Genomic DNA, 16,067 nt, shown 5'->3' with positions numbered 1-16,067 from the left:
CTGTATCCACACCATCCATCCAGTTTGAGATATTATTTTAGGGCATGAGCCAAATAATGAGGCAGATAAAAAGATGTAGTGGACCCCACCACAGAAAACATCAGGGAGAGTGATTCCCACCGTTGAAACTATCGTAATGCCCATCATAGTGTTTATTTGAAATCTCCACAGTGGGGAGAGTAGTGTGGGTCCCACCATGATGCGTGTCAAACTTCTACCCCATCAGTTAGATGCACCATTCCATGGTGGGCCCAGGGATTAAAAATCAAGTCAATCTGTGATAATTGTGGGCCACACCACATACAAAAGTTGAGAGGGGTTACCCTCCATTAAAACATTCATAATTAATCACTTACAACAAAGTTCATGTTTTCTTTTATCCTTATATTGTGTATGGGAAATGATTTTTCCCTGTAATTCCAACCATTTATTTTGGTGGGTCTCATTGTGGAATAGCTACGAAAGCTAATCTAATCAAACAATCATGACCATATCAGAGTTGATTTCCTTCTTATTTGTTATATATGTGTTGGTGATTTTTTTTTTAAAATATCCATTTTCAGCCCATAATATGGATAATTAGGATAATCTAATTAGTGTTTGTTTTTGGGTAATGGTGTATTTGGTTGCATCATGAAATTTCTTCATTAATCAGCATAATTTTGTGTAAACACCCACTAAACTAATGCAGTAGCAGTCCATTCAACAAGCAATCAGGGTCATGTCTTGGCCCAAGGATCGGTGGCACTGCTAGTGTCATTTAATTTTAACAAGTGCAGGGAACACATGCAATTCTATGCCATGGATTCTATGTTTTAGTTTTTTTAAATTAAATACACTATCCCCTCTTCAATTGAGAGTCTGACAACCAAATTTGCAATGGACTGTTCTGCAGGGTGCAATCATGACCATTGGAGCATCCCAACCAACTGTAGCTGCTACGTAGGATGGCCAGATTGGTGTGAAAAGTCAAATGTGCAAGTGAGAAACATTCTGCCTGGTTAGTTATTTGGAAGCCTGGAACCTCCAATCTTGAGCCTTCCACAAACTCACCTAGCTAAAATTGTGAATGCTTGCAGGTGAATGTTATTGCATATCATCGTGTTATATATGGTGTTGATTTGGCTTCATTCTTGCAAACTCTAGTGAAGATCATTGAGGATCCAAAAGATCTGACTTTCTAGTCTCTGCTTCAAGGCCGTTGAAGTCTTCTTGAATCATTTGTTGAGATTATACCTTCCAACAAAAAAGAAAAAATAAAAAACTGCCATTCAAGTAACTATGGGCATATGGGTGATGCAAGGTTCTATAGCTATCATGTTTGGGGCAATTGTTTGAAGGTTGGGGAAGACAAATATGTGATCCACTTGAGTAGTAGGCCGGAATCAGAGATGTACGCGGTGGGACTCACCTGATGTACAACTTAGATCTTGCACCCATGGGATACTTTGGTACAAATGGTGGTATCTTCTCTCCATTTATCTGACAATGGATCTATCTGATTTTTTAGATCTCATTCTATCATGATTCAGAGAAAATGATGGACGGAGTGGATTTTACACTGTCATCGTAGTTGGCCCACAATAAATCATATATTTTTGTGTTTTCTCTTCATTCATATCTTTTTGATATTATGAATTTGTTGGATGTCAAATAAACATTACTATGGGTCCAAGGAAGGTATCAACGGTGTAAATCATTATTCCCCACTGTTTCGTGTGGCATGGTCCACTTGAGTTTTGGATTTATTGAAAATTCGAGATCAACCCACATTGTTCATCCATTTTTCGAGATCATTTTAGAGAATTTTTTGAAAAATGATTCATATCCAAAGATTAATTAAATGAACCACACCACAAATAAGAGGAATAAATGAGGAGGGTTTTAAACTTAGTGACGTCACCGTAGGGCGTCCAAGAGGGAAACGGATTGGCTACTCCCCCTGACACCAGCCCCATGGCTGGTGGTTGGTGCTCTGTGGGTCCCACCATGATGTACGTGTTTCATCCATGCTGTCCATCCATTTTTACATATCATATTAGGGCTTGATACCAAAAATGAGAGGGATATAAATCTCAGGTGGACCACACCACATGAAAACAATAGTAATTGGATATCCACCATTAAAACCCTCCTAAGGCCCACTGTACTTTTTATTTGACATCCAATCTGTTGATTAGGTCATACAGGCCTAGATGATGAGAAAAGACAAAAATCAACTTGATCCATTCATTAATGGTGGCAAATAAACCTTACATTGGACCCTATGAAGTTTTTAATGGTGTGGTCCACCTGAGATTTATATTGCCATGTGATATGTCTAGACCTTACAAGATCCTCCAAATTCCATTCATTAATGGTGGCAAATTTTTGGGTGAATGGTTTCTTTCAAGCCTTATATTGCATTCATGAAAATTTGTATGTAACTTGGACATGGACATGTGTGTCCGTGTTGGATACAGACACCAGGTGCTGGACATTGGAACCTTGGAAAACTTGATATGCTGGCACACCTACAATGATATATAATGAAAACCCTTATCATCTTTGATGCACCTGTCTGATTTGCTGCACCTCTCCATTCAATTCTCTTCTTGTCAGTGTTTCTCCTGATGGTGACTCTATTTCTTACTATAACTCACTAGTCTAATCAAATTCCACCTCCCTTTTCTTCTTCGAGGCCACTTCCTTTACAGCTGTTGTGGATGAGAATATCCTACAACTAGCTTTCTGTTGGGCCCACCCTCCTGTTTGTATGGCATCCAACCTACCAATCCGCATCGCCTCACCATGATAACAGGACCCCAAAAATCTATTCAATTTGAAAAGATTAAAAAAACCATGCATGGAGCTCACGTCTTTTTCTAGGTTGGAATTACATATAAACATATAAAAAAACATGTGTTTTGACATGTGTGTAACATTGTAGCAGCACCAGCGGCACACCCCACACTTGTGTACAAATTTCTCATCCATGTAATATCCTAGTCACTCATTTTTTCAGACTGATTTTATTCAAACGGCCATTTTGAAGTTTGAATGCTTGGCATTGAGCTAGATATTTGAAAAATCCAATGTCCATACCTGAAAAAAAAAATAATAATCATGTTAGTTATATTCTTTTACTAAACAAAGAGAACAATGATTATAATTTTATCAAGTCTTTATATCAAAATGTGGACGATTGAAAATTGGTTTTGGTGGGCCGTTTATGTCACCAACAGAAATGGGCCATATCACCCTTATCCGGTGATGTGGATGATACAACTGTATTGTTCATGGACAAAATCATATGGATTGGGCAATGGTTTTGCCACAATGGAACACTTGTGGAGGATGTGAGCTTTGTATTAGCTTGGATCTTAATACCATATTTTACAAAAACTGCACAGGAAATACCACAATGATACCTTGTTCTAGTGAAAAATTTGTCCTCTTCCAATGCAAAATCGTGATACACGAACAACCAGTCTAGGATTCTTCAACCATTTCCCCATTGCATTTGAAATCACTTTCTTATGGCTTGATGGTGTTTTGAGATGACAGCACTTTGCACACATGTGAATTCCCATTCTTAGTTTTAAATGAAAATTTTCACTCTACTCGTATATTACAAAAACTAGTTTCAATAATTCCATAATGGTGTTTTATTTTACAGAAACATTGATGATGTGGACAAGACAATGGATGGGATCAACGAGCAGACTGAGAACATGAAACAGATTCAGGAAGCACTGTCTACTCCTATTGGCACAACAGCTGATTTTGATGAAGTACGTTCATCCTTGCATAAATCTTCATTTGTCCATTTACTTTTTCTAGCTGGAGATTTTGAATATAATCTTTTCACCATGTTAGAATGAACTGGAGGCAGAGCTCGAGGAATTGGAAGGAGTTGAGTTGGAGGAACATCTTACTGATTGCTTCCATCATGTGGAAATTTTGACATTGTTTTTTTCTCTTTTTGGGTGGTCTTCTAACAGGAAATGCTTTTTGGATGGAAACTTTTTATAAGTATACATCTCTGCCTGCTTCACTTTAAAGAATGTTTCTTATAGTTTAAATTTACAAATTTACATGACATTAATATTTTTGGTGTTTCATGATGTTTTCTAAGCATTATCTTTGATTGGGTTATCTTTGTGAATCATGTTTTTGTTTTCCCTAAGAAAGTTTGCATGACCAATAAATTGTGTTTTGAGGAGAATTGCATTTACCTAACCTTCTTATTTTGCATATTTTACTTTGAACTTCTGCAAGTTGGGAGGATGGATGATTGTCTTATATTTTTCTTCCCTTTGACCCTTCCATTGCTTTTGTCTCTTTGCCTTCCACATTTTTGATCCATTAATAAACATGTTACATTTATTCTTCTATGCATGAGAAGAATTGCATTTGACATGTTTCGATATGGATTTGGGAGCGGTGTGGGAAACCTATGTCTTAAGTGAAATTAGTACTATGATGGCATACATGTTGGCCTATTAAACTGACTTGTGATTATACGGACAGAAACTTATGTTCCCGCTGACATTATACAGGTTCATGCTCAATTACTTCTTTGTTTCTGTAAAAATGCATAATCTACTCTTTGTAGACTTGAATCATTTGGATTATTGTGCTTTAGGAGTGCGATGGAGATACACACAGGGTATTATCAAACATGTAGGCAATGGAGTAGCTGGTAATAATGCAAGACGAATACTACCTGAAATGGCATCCTTAGTGGCATATATATTTTGGGTTTTTGCAGGATGCTGAACAGGATTCTGAAAGAGAAGCTTAACGAAAGAATAGAAAAACTCTCTGGTGGTGTTGCTGTCATTCTGGTACTCTTTCGGAGTCTTCTTTTAAAGCTGTCATTTTCATGTTTTAATAGAACTCTCTATGTTAAAGTGGAGGTTTTTTTTAAAGCTAGTGTTTTGTGAACATAGTGTAGCTGTTGGTTTAGTTTTCCATTCTATGTACACTCATTACTTACATGCTTATTAGCTTCCTAATATTCTCATTGCTTGTATTGTAAAAGCTTAATACAAGTGCCTGAGTGGATTTCGAAATTCAGGTTCTATTTTCACTAGATATGGCATGGATAAGGCACTGGTATAACATGGATGCTGCTTGTGTACTAAAGTAGCCCAAGGGTTGAAATAAAATTAGAAGCAAGAAGTACCATATTTGATGGTCAATGCCCCATCTATCTAGGTGCTTCAGTCGATCTCCAATCAATCCCCACACCTGGAAGAATAAAAGGGGAACAGAAAATGGTGATTTCACATCTAGGATAAAATCTGATTTGCATTTGTAATTTGTCAACAATCTCACAAGTTCTCATTTTATTGGAACCTGAACCCAGTGGAAGTTCCTAACCATCCACTCTTTGGCATTTTTACAGACTATTGCTGTATTTTTTTTCCTTCACCATTTACTCCAGGGACATTGATCGAAAAATCAGGAACCTCTCTATCAGAGGGCATCTTCCATCCACACTGAGATTCATTGGATTTATAATGTGGATTATCACTTGCTCCATTTGGATGGAATGAATGCATCATCACAGTTTTTGCATTTATGTATTTCTATTTTGTTGATGAATTACTTTACTGTGAATAATTGCATAAGTGGTGGATTCTTGAAAAGAGATTTAGAAAGTAAATCAGTAACTGCAACTTTCAGGACAAATAAAATCAGGGGCAAGTTTATTTGGGCCCCATGCTACTGTATATGATTTGATTCTTTGGCAGGGTGTGATGGATGATACACTGGCACTCAGAAATGGCACATTTGCCTAAAATTAAACTGCCTAGAGGGTATTAAAGGCAAAAAAGGAAAAGGTAAAAAAATAATCTGAATGTGGGTATGATTGTAGCTTCTGCGGTATCAATGCCAGTTACTGGGAAATGGGTGCTTGGGGTGTATGTTATAATAAGCACATTACGTACTTGGGGTGTTTGTTACAGCTTTATACAATTTTTTGGAAAGAATAGTGATATAAGAATGAGAAGCCAACATTTTTGGTTGTTCCTGAACTTCGCAATTGGGTATAACCGTACTTGGATTTTGGATATTCTTAGAAAGGTGGGATGGGATACTTTTCTGCAATATTAATACCTTTCTGTTTAGGGTAGGATAAAACACTTTGGATATTATTTTGCGCAGAGAAGGCAGAGACACCATATCCCATATAATGTGATTCTGGTTTCTTACTCCATCTGAAATGCTTGGCGAGTTGATGGTTGTTCTTGTTGCCAAAATATATGAATAACCAGTGATTTGCAGTACATCAAAACACAGCCTCATTGTGGTTTGTGCATAATTAGCGGTGGCAGTTTCTTAAGGGGTCCTCATGGTACATGTTGACAAAGTCCATCTGTCCATCCTAGAGTATAGGATGTTTTTATGTTCTTCATGATTATACAGTTCTGTGCAATTTCTAAGACAGAAGAATTAGTTTTCTTCCATTGAAGATCCAGGTCAGTTCCCAACCTTAGGTGCTAAGTGAGATCAGCAAATGTGATCGAGCTTTTCTATCTTACTACCAACTGGCCTGATCTGGTTTTATGGATCCCCTTTCTTCCTAATGCTAAGGAAATTGGTTTTTCCAAATGTTGTACTTCTCTTATGAAACATTTTTAAGAAATGGGTTTGACTGAATTGTTCCATTTCAATAAGCAAATGTGATGTTACCATGCATATCCATCATTGTTGTCATTAACAATCCACCTGCAATGTAAATTAAAATTAGTTCATCTCATTTTAGTTAAGAGTATTTATGTTTCAGTGATCTTGGTTTATATAAATTATCCATGTCATTGATATAAGAATGTGAACCTTTCATCCATGATTCAAGTTTTTCCCAAGACAAGGTGTGGTTGTGAAAGGATCCAGGGAAATTGTTTTTCATGATTGGTTGAAAGGTCAATTGACATCTCGTCTCATTTTTCTTTGTTGGAAAGCACACATAGTAAAGGTGAAGTGCCTGTTTACTTGTTAGTAAACTTAACTGATGTAGTGTAATTGAAGATTTAACTTAGAAGTGGATTCTTGCGAGAACTCTTTTCATGTTTCTAGTCTTGTTGAGTCCGGATCAAGACAGGATCTCCAGCAAGTTTTTTTAAAGAGTTAATCTCCAATGAGTTTTGAAGAGATGCAGCTCAAAATCTTGCCAAGTCGAGTTGAATGATAGGGTAATTAGGTTCTCATTGTCCTTTTTTAAAGTGTAAATCTTACTAATTGTATTCAATATGTGCAGAGAAAAGCAGTTGTATAGCACGTACTTGGGAACGAACCTGCTGATGTTTACAGAGAAAAGCAGTTGTATAGCACATGACTTTTCCTTTTTGTTTATAACCATCTTTTGAGATGGTTGGCTCAGTTGTTTTTTGTTGCATTGAATGGTTGTTGTAGACAACACATCGTGGTCCAAGATGAAGTCCTAGCCAATAGGTTGGGCCTTATTCCCATCAAAGCTGACCCAAGGCTATTCGAATATGTTTCAGGTTGACAATTCATTGACTTTTTATTTTTATTTTGGCTTTCATTAATTTGAATTGGGCTTATTTGTACATTGATTTTTTTTAAAAATTTTTTTGTAATGTATGTATTAGGTACTTCTTCAAGGTCTTTCTTCAAGGGATTTGATATGTGGAAGGAAGAAACTGTAATGAAGGTAAAAAATCAAAGACAATATGGTTTGCTAAATCTGTTTCAGGCATATGAATTACTAAAGAATAAGTGGAGAATTGTGAAATCTAAACGTTTGAACTTTTTAACTGTCAAAATGCAAAAGGTTGTCCCTCCTAAAAGACTTTTCAATGATTTAGATTATAGTAAATGATTTCCTTAGTCAAGGAAGGTTTCTGGATTATCTTTTGTTGTTTGACAGGAGCAATGTTGACCATGAACAAAGCCTTTTAACTAAGTTGAAGCAACAATGGGGTGGCCAACTTATGTTGTAGATGGAAGGAATGGTCTGTCATATACTAACTACTTGCCTGAGCTAGTTGCATGCGTGCGTGTGTTTTCTTCTTCTTTCTAAAAGGGATTTCTTGGTGGTGTTCTTTCATGTTTTTTTGGCAATGCAGGTTACTGATTTTCCTTTAGCAAGGGAGAATCAACAGAATGTTTTGAAGCTCCATGCCCATTTCCATCTTTATATTGCTAACAGAATGTCCTTTACCTTCACTATGGTTTTATTTAGGATGATGGTTTTCATATCTTTTCTTTTCTTTTTCAAACTATTCAACAGTCTATGTTTGTAGCTTGCTCAGCTCCAAGATACATACATGTTGCATCATATTTTAATTAGACCAATCTATTCAGGATGATGGTATTTTAATTAGACCAAGCTATTTGTGACAAGAGGTCTTGTGAAAAAGCTAATTGTTTTGCTAAATGTCAAATATGCGTAGGTATGCTCGTGATTTTGTTCTGACATCTTTTGAGAAAAGCTATTGTATTTTATTACACCTTCCAAAAAAAAGGCTCTTGCAATTTGTTTTGCCAATGTGTATAGATGTATGCTAAGTGTAGTTGTGTGCTATGTGGAAGCCAACCTAAGAAATGTGTTGATTGGCCCCATGTATACTACTGCCGTGTTGAATGGGAAGATGCCATTTCTTTCAATATTGCCACTTCTGACATACCTGCTCATATTCTTTTAATCTTTTTTTTTTTTTTGGAGCAAATAATTTGGGGATTTTTCATATCTGTTTGGTTGTTGCTTGTTAGGTGACTTTTGCCTCACCTTTGTTTGCAGGTCAGCTTACTTAGATTTCACAGATGGTGATAGTTTCTCCAAGGCCTTGGAACTTAACGGTTCAGAACTTGGGGACTATGCCTTGAGCTAAGAAGTGACAACCATGAAGGTGGTGGCAGGAGCGGCAGTGGTAGAGGTGGCAGAGATAGTGGTGGCCGATTTGGAGGCAGTCGAGGCGGTGGTGGTTTTGGCGGTGGTAGGGGACATGGAAATAAACCAAGCATGGGCGCAGTTGGTACAGGTAGGTCATGAAGTCTCATTACTTGTTAGCTAGTGTCGGGAACAGATGAATTGTACGATCTGCAACCTGAGGATGTTATGTAATATCTCAGTTCCTACAAGTTGAGCCCATTAGTGTGAATGAATGTGAATATGATAAAATATATTACATAATAGGTGTATATCTGGAAGAATATGATGAAATATATTATAACAGGTGTATATCAGGAATTTTGTACTGGAATAGTGGAAAAAAAAGAAGAAGATACTTTTACCAACAAAAATTTTCACAGGTAAAAGTATCATAAGTCGTTTTTACCTACAATCTTTTCGTAGGTAAAAGTCTCATCACGTTTTTCACCTACGAAAATTTCATAGGGAAAGGTGTCATCCACGTTAGGTAAAAGTTCTGTAAATATTTTTAGCTACAAAAATATTTGTAGGTGTAAGTTTTGTAAATATTTTTAACTACAACAATATTCGTAGTTAAAAGTTTTGTAAATATTTTTACCTACAAAAATATTCGTAGGTGTTTGTTTTGTAAAATATTTTTACCTACGAAACAATTCATAGGTAAAAGTTTTTAGCTATGAAAATATTCGCAGGCTTTTGTTTTGTAAATATTTTATATTTGTAGGTAAATGTTTTGTAATACTTTTTACCTACAAAAATATTCGTAGCTAAAAGTTTTGTAAGTATTTATAGCTACGAAAATAGTCGTAGGTAAAAGTTTTATAATACTTTTTACCTATGAAAATATTCGTAGGTAAAATTTTTGTAAATATTTTTAGCTACGAAAATATTCATAGGTAAAAGTTTTGTAATAATTTCTACCTACGAAATAAGTCGTATGTAAAAGTTTTGTAAATATTTTTAGCTTCGAAAATAATCATAGTTATAAAGTTTTGTCAATATTTTTGCCTTCGAAAAAAAGCGTTGCTAAAAGGTTTTATCAACGAAAAAATTTGTCGGCAAAAGTCTTATCTTTGGCGATGATTTTTTTTTTTTCATTGGTAAAAGTGTTTCCCCTTGGTCTTTTAGCAACGAAATTATCGACGAAAATTTTCGTCGGTAAAATTTTTTTCCTACGAAAAAAAGGCCTTTAGCAACGAAAAAATTTATCGGTAAAAGTGGCTTTTCTTGTAGTGTTGTTAGGCCCATTCTCATCCTTCTCTAAGTGGGTTGACCCTAATAATTGGGCCCCATTGATAATTGCATGACTCATCTATTCTTATTGGGCTAACCCAAATTGATGGGCCCCACTATTATTAGTATGATCCATCTCACCTTTTTGGGCTATCTTAATTCTTTGGGTCCCCATTGATGCTAATAGAAGTACCTAAACCTGGAAGCCCACTATTAGGCCCATAAGTAGGCCATCTTGACCCATCCTTGTTATGTGGAGGATACATCATCACATCTAGCCATAGGTAGAAGAATCTGTGATGTTAGATTTAATATATTCACTATTGAGGACCGATCCTCATGTTATGGTTCAGATCTGCTATCCTTCTATGGACCCCACCATATAGGCCGATTATTAATTATGACTATGTTAGTATACACACTAAGTATGTATTAGCATAGCATTATGATTGTATAACGTTGTTGTGAGGTTTATTGTGATTATATGAGGCCCATCGTGATTATATGAGGTCCATTGCGCGATTGCATGAGGCCCATTGTGGTTGTATGAGGCCCATTGTGACCATGTAAGGCTTATTGTGATTATATGAGGCCCATCGTGATTGTATGAGGCCCATTGTGTGATTGCATGAAGCCATTTGTGATTGTATGAGGCCCATTGTGACCATGTGAGGCGTATTGTAATTGTATGAGGCCCAGTGTGACCATGAGAGACCCATTGTGATTATATGAGGTTGCATAAGGCCTATTATGATTGTATGAGACCCAATTATATGTATGAGGCCCATCATATGTGTGAGGACCATTGTATGAATGAGGCCCATTGTATGTGTGAGGCCCACCATGTGTAGGTGATTATTGCACACCACCCATTCACCTATACGGGCCATGGGCCGTCTTATACTGGCCTACTATGATGTATGTGATTATAATCATGCTTGGTATACTTCATGATACATGCCCATACGCATCATCTGCATGCTTGTTATGAGGAGTGATTGAGCATAGCATGTGCCATTTGACTGATTATTTATGGGACTCCCTGAGAGAGAGAGTTGCCTCACATGAGCACGTGATAGCGCAGGTTTGATGCATGACTGGATGGTATGACTCATGCATCTTGCATTTTTTGATATGACCACTGTACGCCCTAATGACATCAGGGCCGTGGCCTCCACATGCATGTCGTGGATGGCTAGATGGGACACCGAAAATGCTTGTTCTAGCATATGGGCGCGATAGATGTCCCTTGGTGAAGATCCCTAAACCCCTGAGGCTAGAGGACACCCCAACGTCTAGACTGAGTGGATATATATGAGCGCATGAGGGCAGTATACCAGTAGGCCGCATCACCCACTGTGTCGTGGTCGGTTGGGAAGGGGTGTGGCGTTGCCCACCTGTGGGAGTAAGTAATGTTAGGTTGAGTATGATCAGCTCATAAATGGGTCCATTATCGATGGGTCGGACTGATTTGGTAGACAGATAGTGAGGTCTCTTCCAGTTACCTAGTTGTGCCCTTGATGGGGCGACAAGCTAGCGTAGAGTGTACTAGACCCTGGTGATGATCCCAGAGATGTGCGATACCGATATGTGAACTTAATGAGTAAGAGCTGCATACTCATCATTTTACTCATTCATGCATTCATTCACTATCCACTAGGGCTAGTGGTGCACAACTAATTTGTTATGTGTACCTTCGCAATAGCTAGGATTTCGGTTGGGGCGCATAACCAACCTGAGATTAGGAGTTTATCACAATGAGTCTACCTATCTAAATTTAGATATGGGACTGGTTTGGATATAAGTCCCTTGTGATGGACCCCACAGCTTGTGATACTACGTACTATCATTCCAACTTCACACTCCAGTTTAGTCATTTCTTTCGCACCGCATATTGCATTGCATCCTCAGCATATAGCATTTGGTTTACTATGCTTCTGTATTGCATAGCCTGAATAAGGTTGATAGTATTATTGGCTCACAAGGATCTGCATATTGCATTACGTCCACGACATTTGACATTTGGGTTACTATGTTTCTGTATTTATATGGCCTAGATGAGTCTGATGGTATTCGTGGCTCTTTAGAATTGCATATTGCATTGCATCCTCGGTAACTGATATTTGGCTCATTATGACTCCGCATTGCATATTCTGATATTGAATGACTTATAGCCTTGCCAGTATTCCGCTTATGCTGATATTTGTGTACCTAACACTTATCTTGCCCACACACATACACTACCCTCTAAGCTTTCTATAAGCTTATGCACGATAGATGTGTGCAGGTGACGATAGGGTGCAATCGAGCTAAGACAGGAGCATGCGGTAGAGCTTTTGGAGCTTTTGACATTTATCTTGCATTTCCCCTTCATGTATTATACTCAAGATTTTGATTTTAGTGGATATATGATGATGATGTTGCCTCTGTGATTTGGGTACACTTGTGGTTATGCTCCTTTATTTATAAAAAAATTTCACACTGAAAATCCTCCTTGTAGGATCCCAGGATCAGAACCTAGTGTATGGGCGCTGGGAGCTGAGAATAGGGTACTACAGAGGTTGTTGGCACCGGATTTGACAATCAAAAATTTTGTGAGCCCATTTTTCGAGTTTAGGGCGTGACATGTTGTGCATAAAAATCAGGCATCTGGGACTTGATCCATACCGTCCAAAATCACGGGATGTGAGTCCCGATTTGGCATAAGATGTCAGATCAGGAAGGCCTGATCATTGGGTCCCATAACAGCCACCACACGCGAGCTGTTTTTGCATTTTCACTGTACAGAATAGAGGTGTGTAGTCTGGTGATTTTGCGAATTGTATTGCATAAGGAGGTCGGTTCCGCAAGCCCCAGCCGACCTCCCTGCTGTTATAAAAGGAGCAAAGGGGAGAGAGAGAGGGAAATCACATGGAGATCGGCCTGCTGTTTTTTTTTCCTTCCTTCCCTACTTAGTTATTTTTTCATAGTTTTCTTAAGAGATTTTAGTTAATCATGTCTGTGATTGGCTAAACCTCTTAGCTAGGGCTAAAAGGTGAAGCTTGTAGTGTAATGGGATTCTTTCTATTTCTTTGATTCATGTGTTGAACTCTCTTTGATTTTAGTTTGATTATAAGAAATGCTTTTAGTTTTTAATGGTTTGTTGTGACTTAAATTACAACAAATTTGCAATAGCTTCGAGTATATTCTTTTCATTATTGAGATTGTGAATTTAGGAGACCCTGTTGTTCACCATCATCTCCTGGGCATGGTTAGATGATGGAATTCTCCATATCTCTCAAAATTCTCTCAGAGTGGTTGTGGATTGGTACGTTTTGTTATTTGCATTGTCTCATGGGCATGGTTTAGTGATGGAGCCACTTCTAGTTCTCATACCTATCATTCATTGAAAACTAGATCAAAGGAAGTTCATATTTGAATTTTAATGAATTATCTTCCAACTGGATGAAGATAGGACTCTGATTCCAGTGTATTCTTGAATCAAGCATAGATCTCCTTGATCTCTACAAGTGTATCCTTGGAAACCCTAGTTTTTCACCTTTGAATTTTACAAGTTTTAGTTAAATAGTTCAAAATTATTCTCTTGACTGTTTTAGATTTAGATTTCATCTTCTTCTAATTCTAGTTCTAGTTACTTTCAGAATACGTACAAGGTTCAGTCCCTGTGGATTCGACCTCGGTCTTACTGAGATTATTACTACATCGCGACCCTACACTTGGGGTTGTGAACAAGTTTTTGGCACCATTGCCTGGGACTGACGGTTGCATTTTTATGAGATTAACTAGTTTTAGAATTAGGTTAAGATTAGGGTTTTCTAATTTTAGGTTTAGGTTTTTCTATTTGAATTTTTTAGAAACTAACATAACTTTCCTATTTTGTAGGACCTTTTGATAGACTTTCTAAATTAGTAATCTCTTTCTAATTTTTCTATTTTTAGGATTAGGGTTTATTTTTTATTTTTAGAAACTAACTTACTTTCTAATTTTAGGTTTAGAACTTTTCTAATTTATTTTTAGAAACTTTCTATTTTTCATTTTTTAGAAACTGACTGGTTTTGTTTTCTTTTGCAAGATTCTAGCATAGACCCTTCTAAATTGGTAACTTCTTTCTAATTCTTTCTCTTTCTATTTCTAGATCTCTTATTGTTGTAGGATTTTTCCTTTAGGATTAGATTCAGAGTTAGGGTTTCACCATGCATGAGTGAGAATGTCAGTATGTTGAGATATCTAAGAGACATTGGGAGATGTATGATGATTATGATGGGAAACAACCTATGCCTCATAATTTTTCTGAAAAGTTCTTCAAGAACCAATTAGAATATGATGCTCCACCGATTAAGAAGTCCTTTAGTGATTTTAGGTGGGAGAATAATTGCACTCCATGAATTAAGAAAACATTACGTGATTATTGGAATGATGACGCGTATCAACTCTTGACCTATGACCTGTATGATTATGATCAGTGGAAACAGAAATATTTCAAAGTTAAGTCAGTGAAACATCATGGTGAAAACCCTCTTGGATCAACCAATTTTGAATTTCGACCAAAAATGATCCAAGAAGAGTCACCTCAGAGTTACACAGACTTTGTTACTGACATATGAAAATTATTAAAAGCAATTGAATCACGCTTCGATAGGCTAATGGAGGCTAATTCATCCCAACTGCAACCCAAATTAAAAATACAATGCAAGGAAAGTGATTTCAACTTAGCACATTGGAGAGATGAACCGCCAATTGATTTTATTAATTACTCTGTTGGATTCCCTACTTATGAGAACTATCATCATTCATCAGATAAGAAAGAAACAATGAGAGATTATATTATGGGTGATAATATATACCAACAATCATCAGATTCTCCTACCCATGACCCGTATGGCTATAATCAGTGGAAACATCAATGTTGGGAGGATGAACAAGCAATACCTCATAGTGATAATTCTCTTGGGTCCTCTACTTTTGAAATCTAACCAGAAACGATCCAAGAGGATTCACTTCAGAGTTCCACGGACTATCTTGGAGAAATCAGAAAAACAATAGAAGCTCTTGATTTGTGCATCGATAAGATAGTGGAGGCTGGATTGTCCCAAGCACAACTCCATCTAGAAACACAATATGAGGAGAGTGATCCTAACTTGCTTATGGAGAATTCAGAAATTTGGAATAAGGAGTTGGAATCCATTAATGAGTATATGACACAATTTCTCGATGAGTCGATCTCGATGACTGTCCAAAAGAATGATCAAGAGATATGGGTGTCTTTTAAATATAATGATACTGACACACTTCCCTCACATGACACTATTGGTTTCAATGATGAGGAAGATGTGAGTTTATTCGAACCTCAACCCAATTTAAGAATAGAAGGTGAGGAATGTGATTCAATCCAGAGTGTGTACTATACTGAATTAGAAGATGATGAGTATTGGGATGACGATCATGAATATTCAGCCCAAATTCCACTGGAATCAATCTCAAGTTTGGTCCAGGTCAGTGATGAAGAAGTACACGAAGTGAACGGTCATAAGAATCTACTCCACTCATCTGACATGTCCGATTTAAATGCGGAGGATGAGCCCCTTACAACCGACCCTTCTAACTCTTGTGAGACATGTTTGGACCACTCCTCTGAATTGAATGATGATATGATTCGGGAGAGGGACAAGTTGCTTGATATGATCTGGAATTTGAAACCACCCAGTTGAGGCCACCATCTGAGCTTTACACTTTTAACGATTCAATGCCTCTACTGAGTAGCTTCAATGAACAGAGTGTTCACATTAATGCTTCCTCTATTGATTTTTAATCTGTCTATGCAGGGGAAGAGCAAGAGAGCATGCGTCCATCCACTTCCAGAGACGATGAAATCCTTGGGCAGATCATCACAAGCTTCAATGTGTAAAATGAGTCACTCTTAACTGAATTTCCTAACTCTTTAGACAAC

General features: G+C 37.2%; 1 long non-coding RNA gene across 1 annotated transcript; it reads left to right on the top strand.

The window, feature by feature from the left end:
• Positions 1–4,376: 4,376 nt before the first annotated feature.
• Positions 4,377–8,877, top strand: LOC131252030 (uncharacterized). The gene is made up of 5 exons (XR_009174111.1): positions 4,377–4,684; positions 7,250–7,314; positions 7,405–7,496; positions 7,605–7,666; positions 8,756–8,877. It is a non-coding gene; the product is annotated as an uncharacterized LOC131252030 (long non-coding RNA).
• Positions 8,878–16,067: the final 7,190 nt, after the last annotated feature.

The sequence above is a fragment of the Magnolia sinica genome, chromosome 7 (genome assembly GCF_029962835.1).
Source record: "Magnolia sinica isolate HGM2019 chromosome 7, MsV1, whole genome shotgun sequence".
In the NCBI taxonomy this organism is placed as follows: Eukaryota; Viridiplantae; Streptophyta; class Magnoliopsida; order Magnoliales; family Magnoliaceae; genus Magnolia; species Magnolia sinica.
Note: the sequence above shows the minus strand (reverse complement) of the source record. Positions and strands in the feature narration are given on the sequence as shown.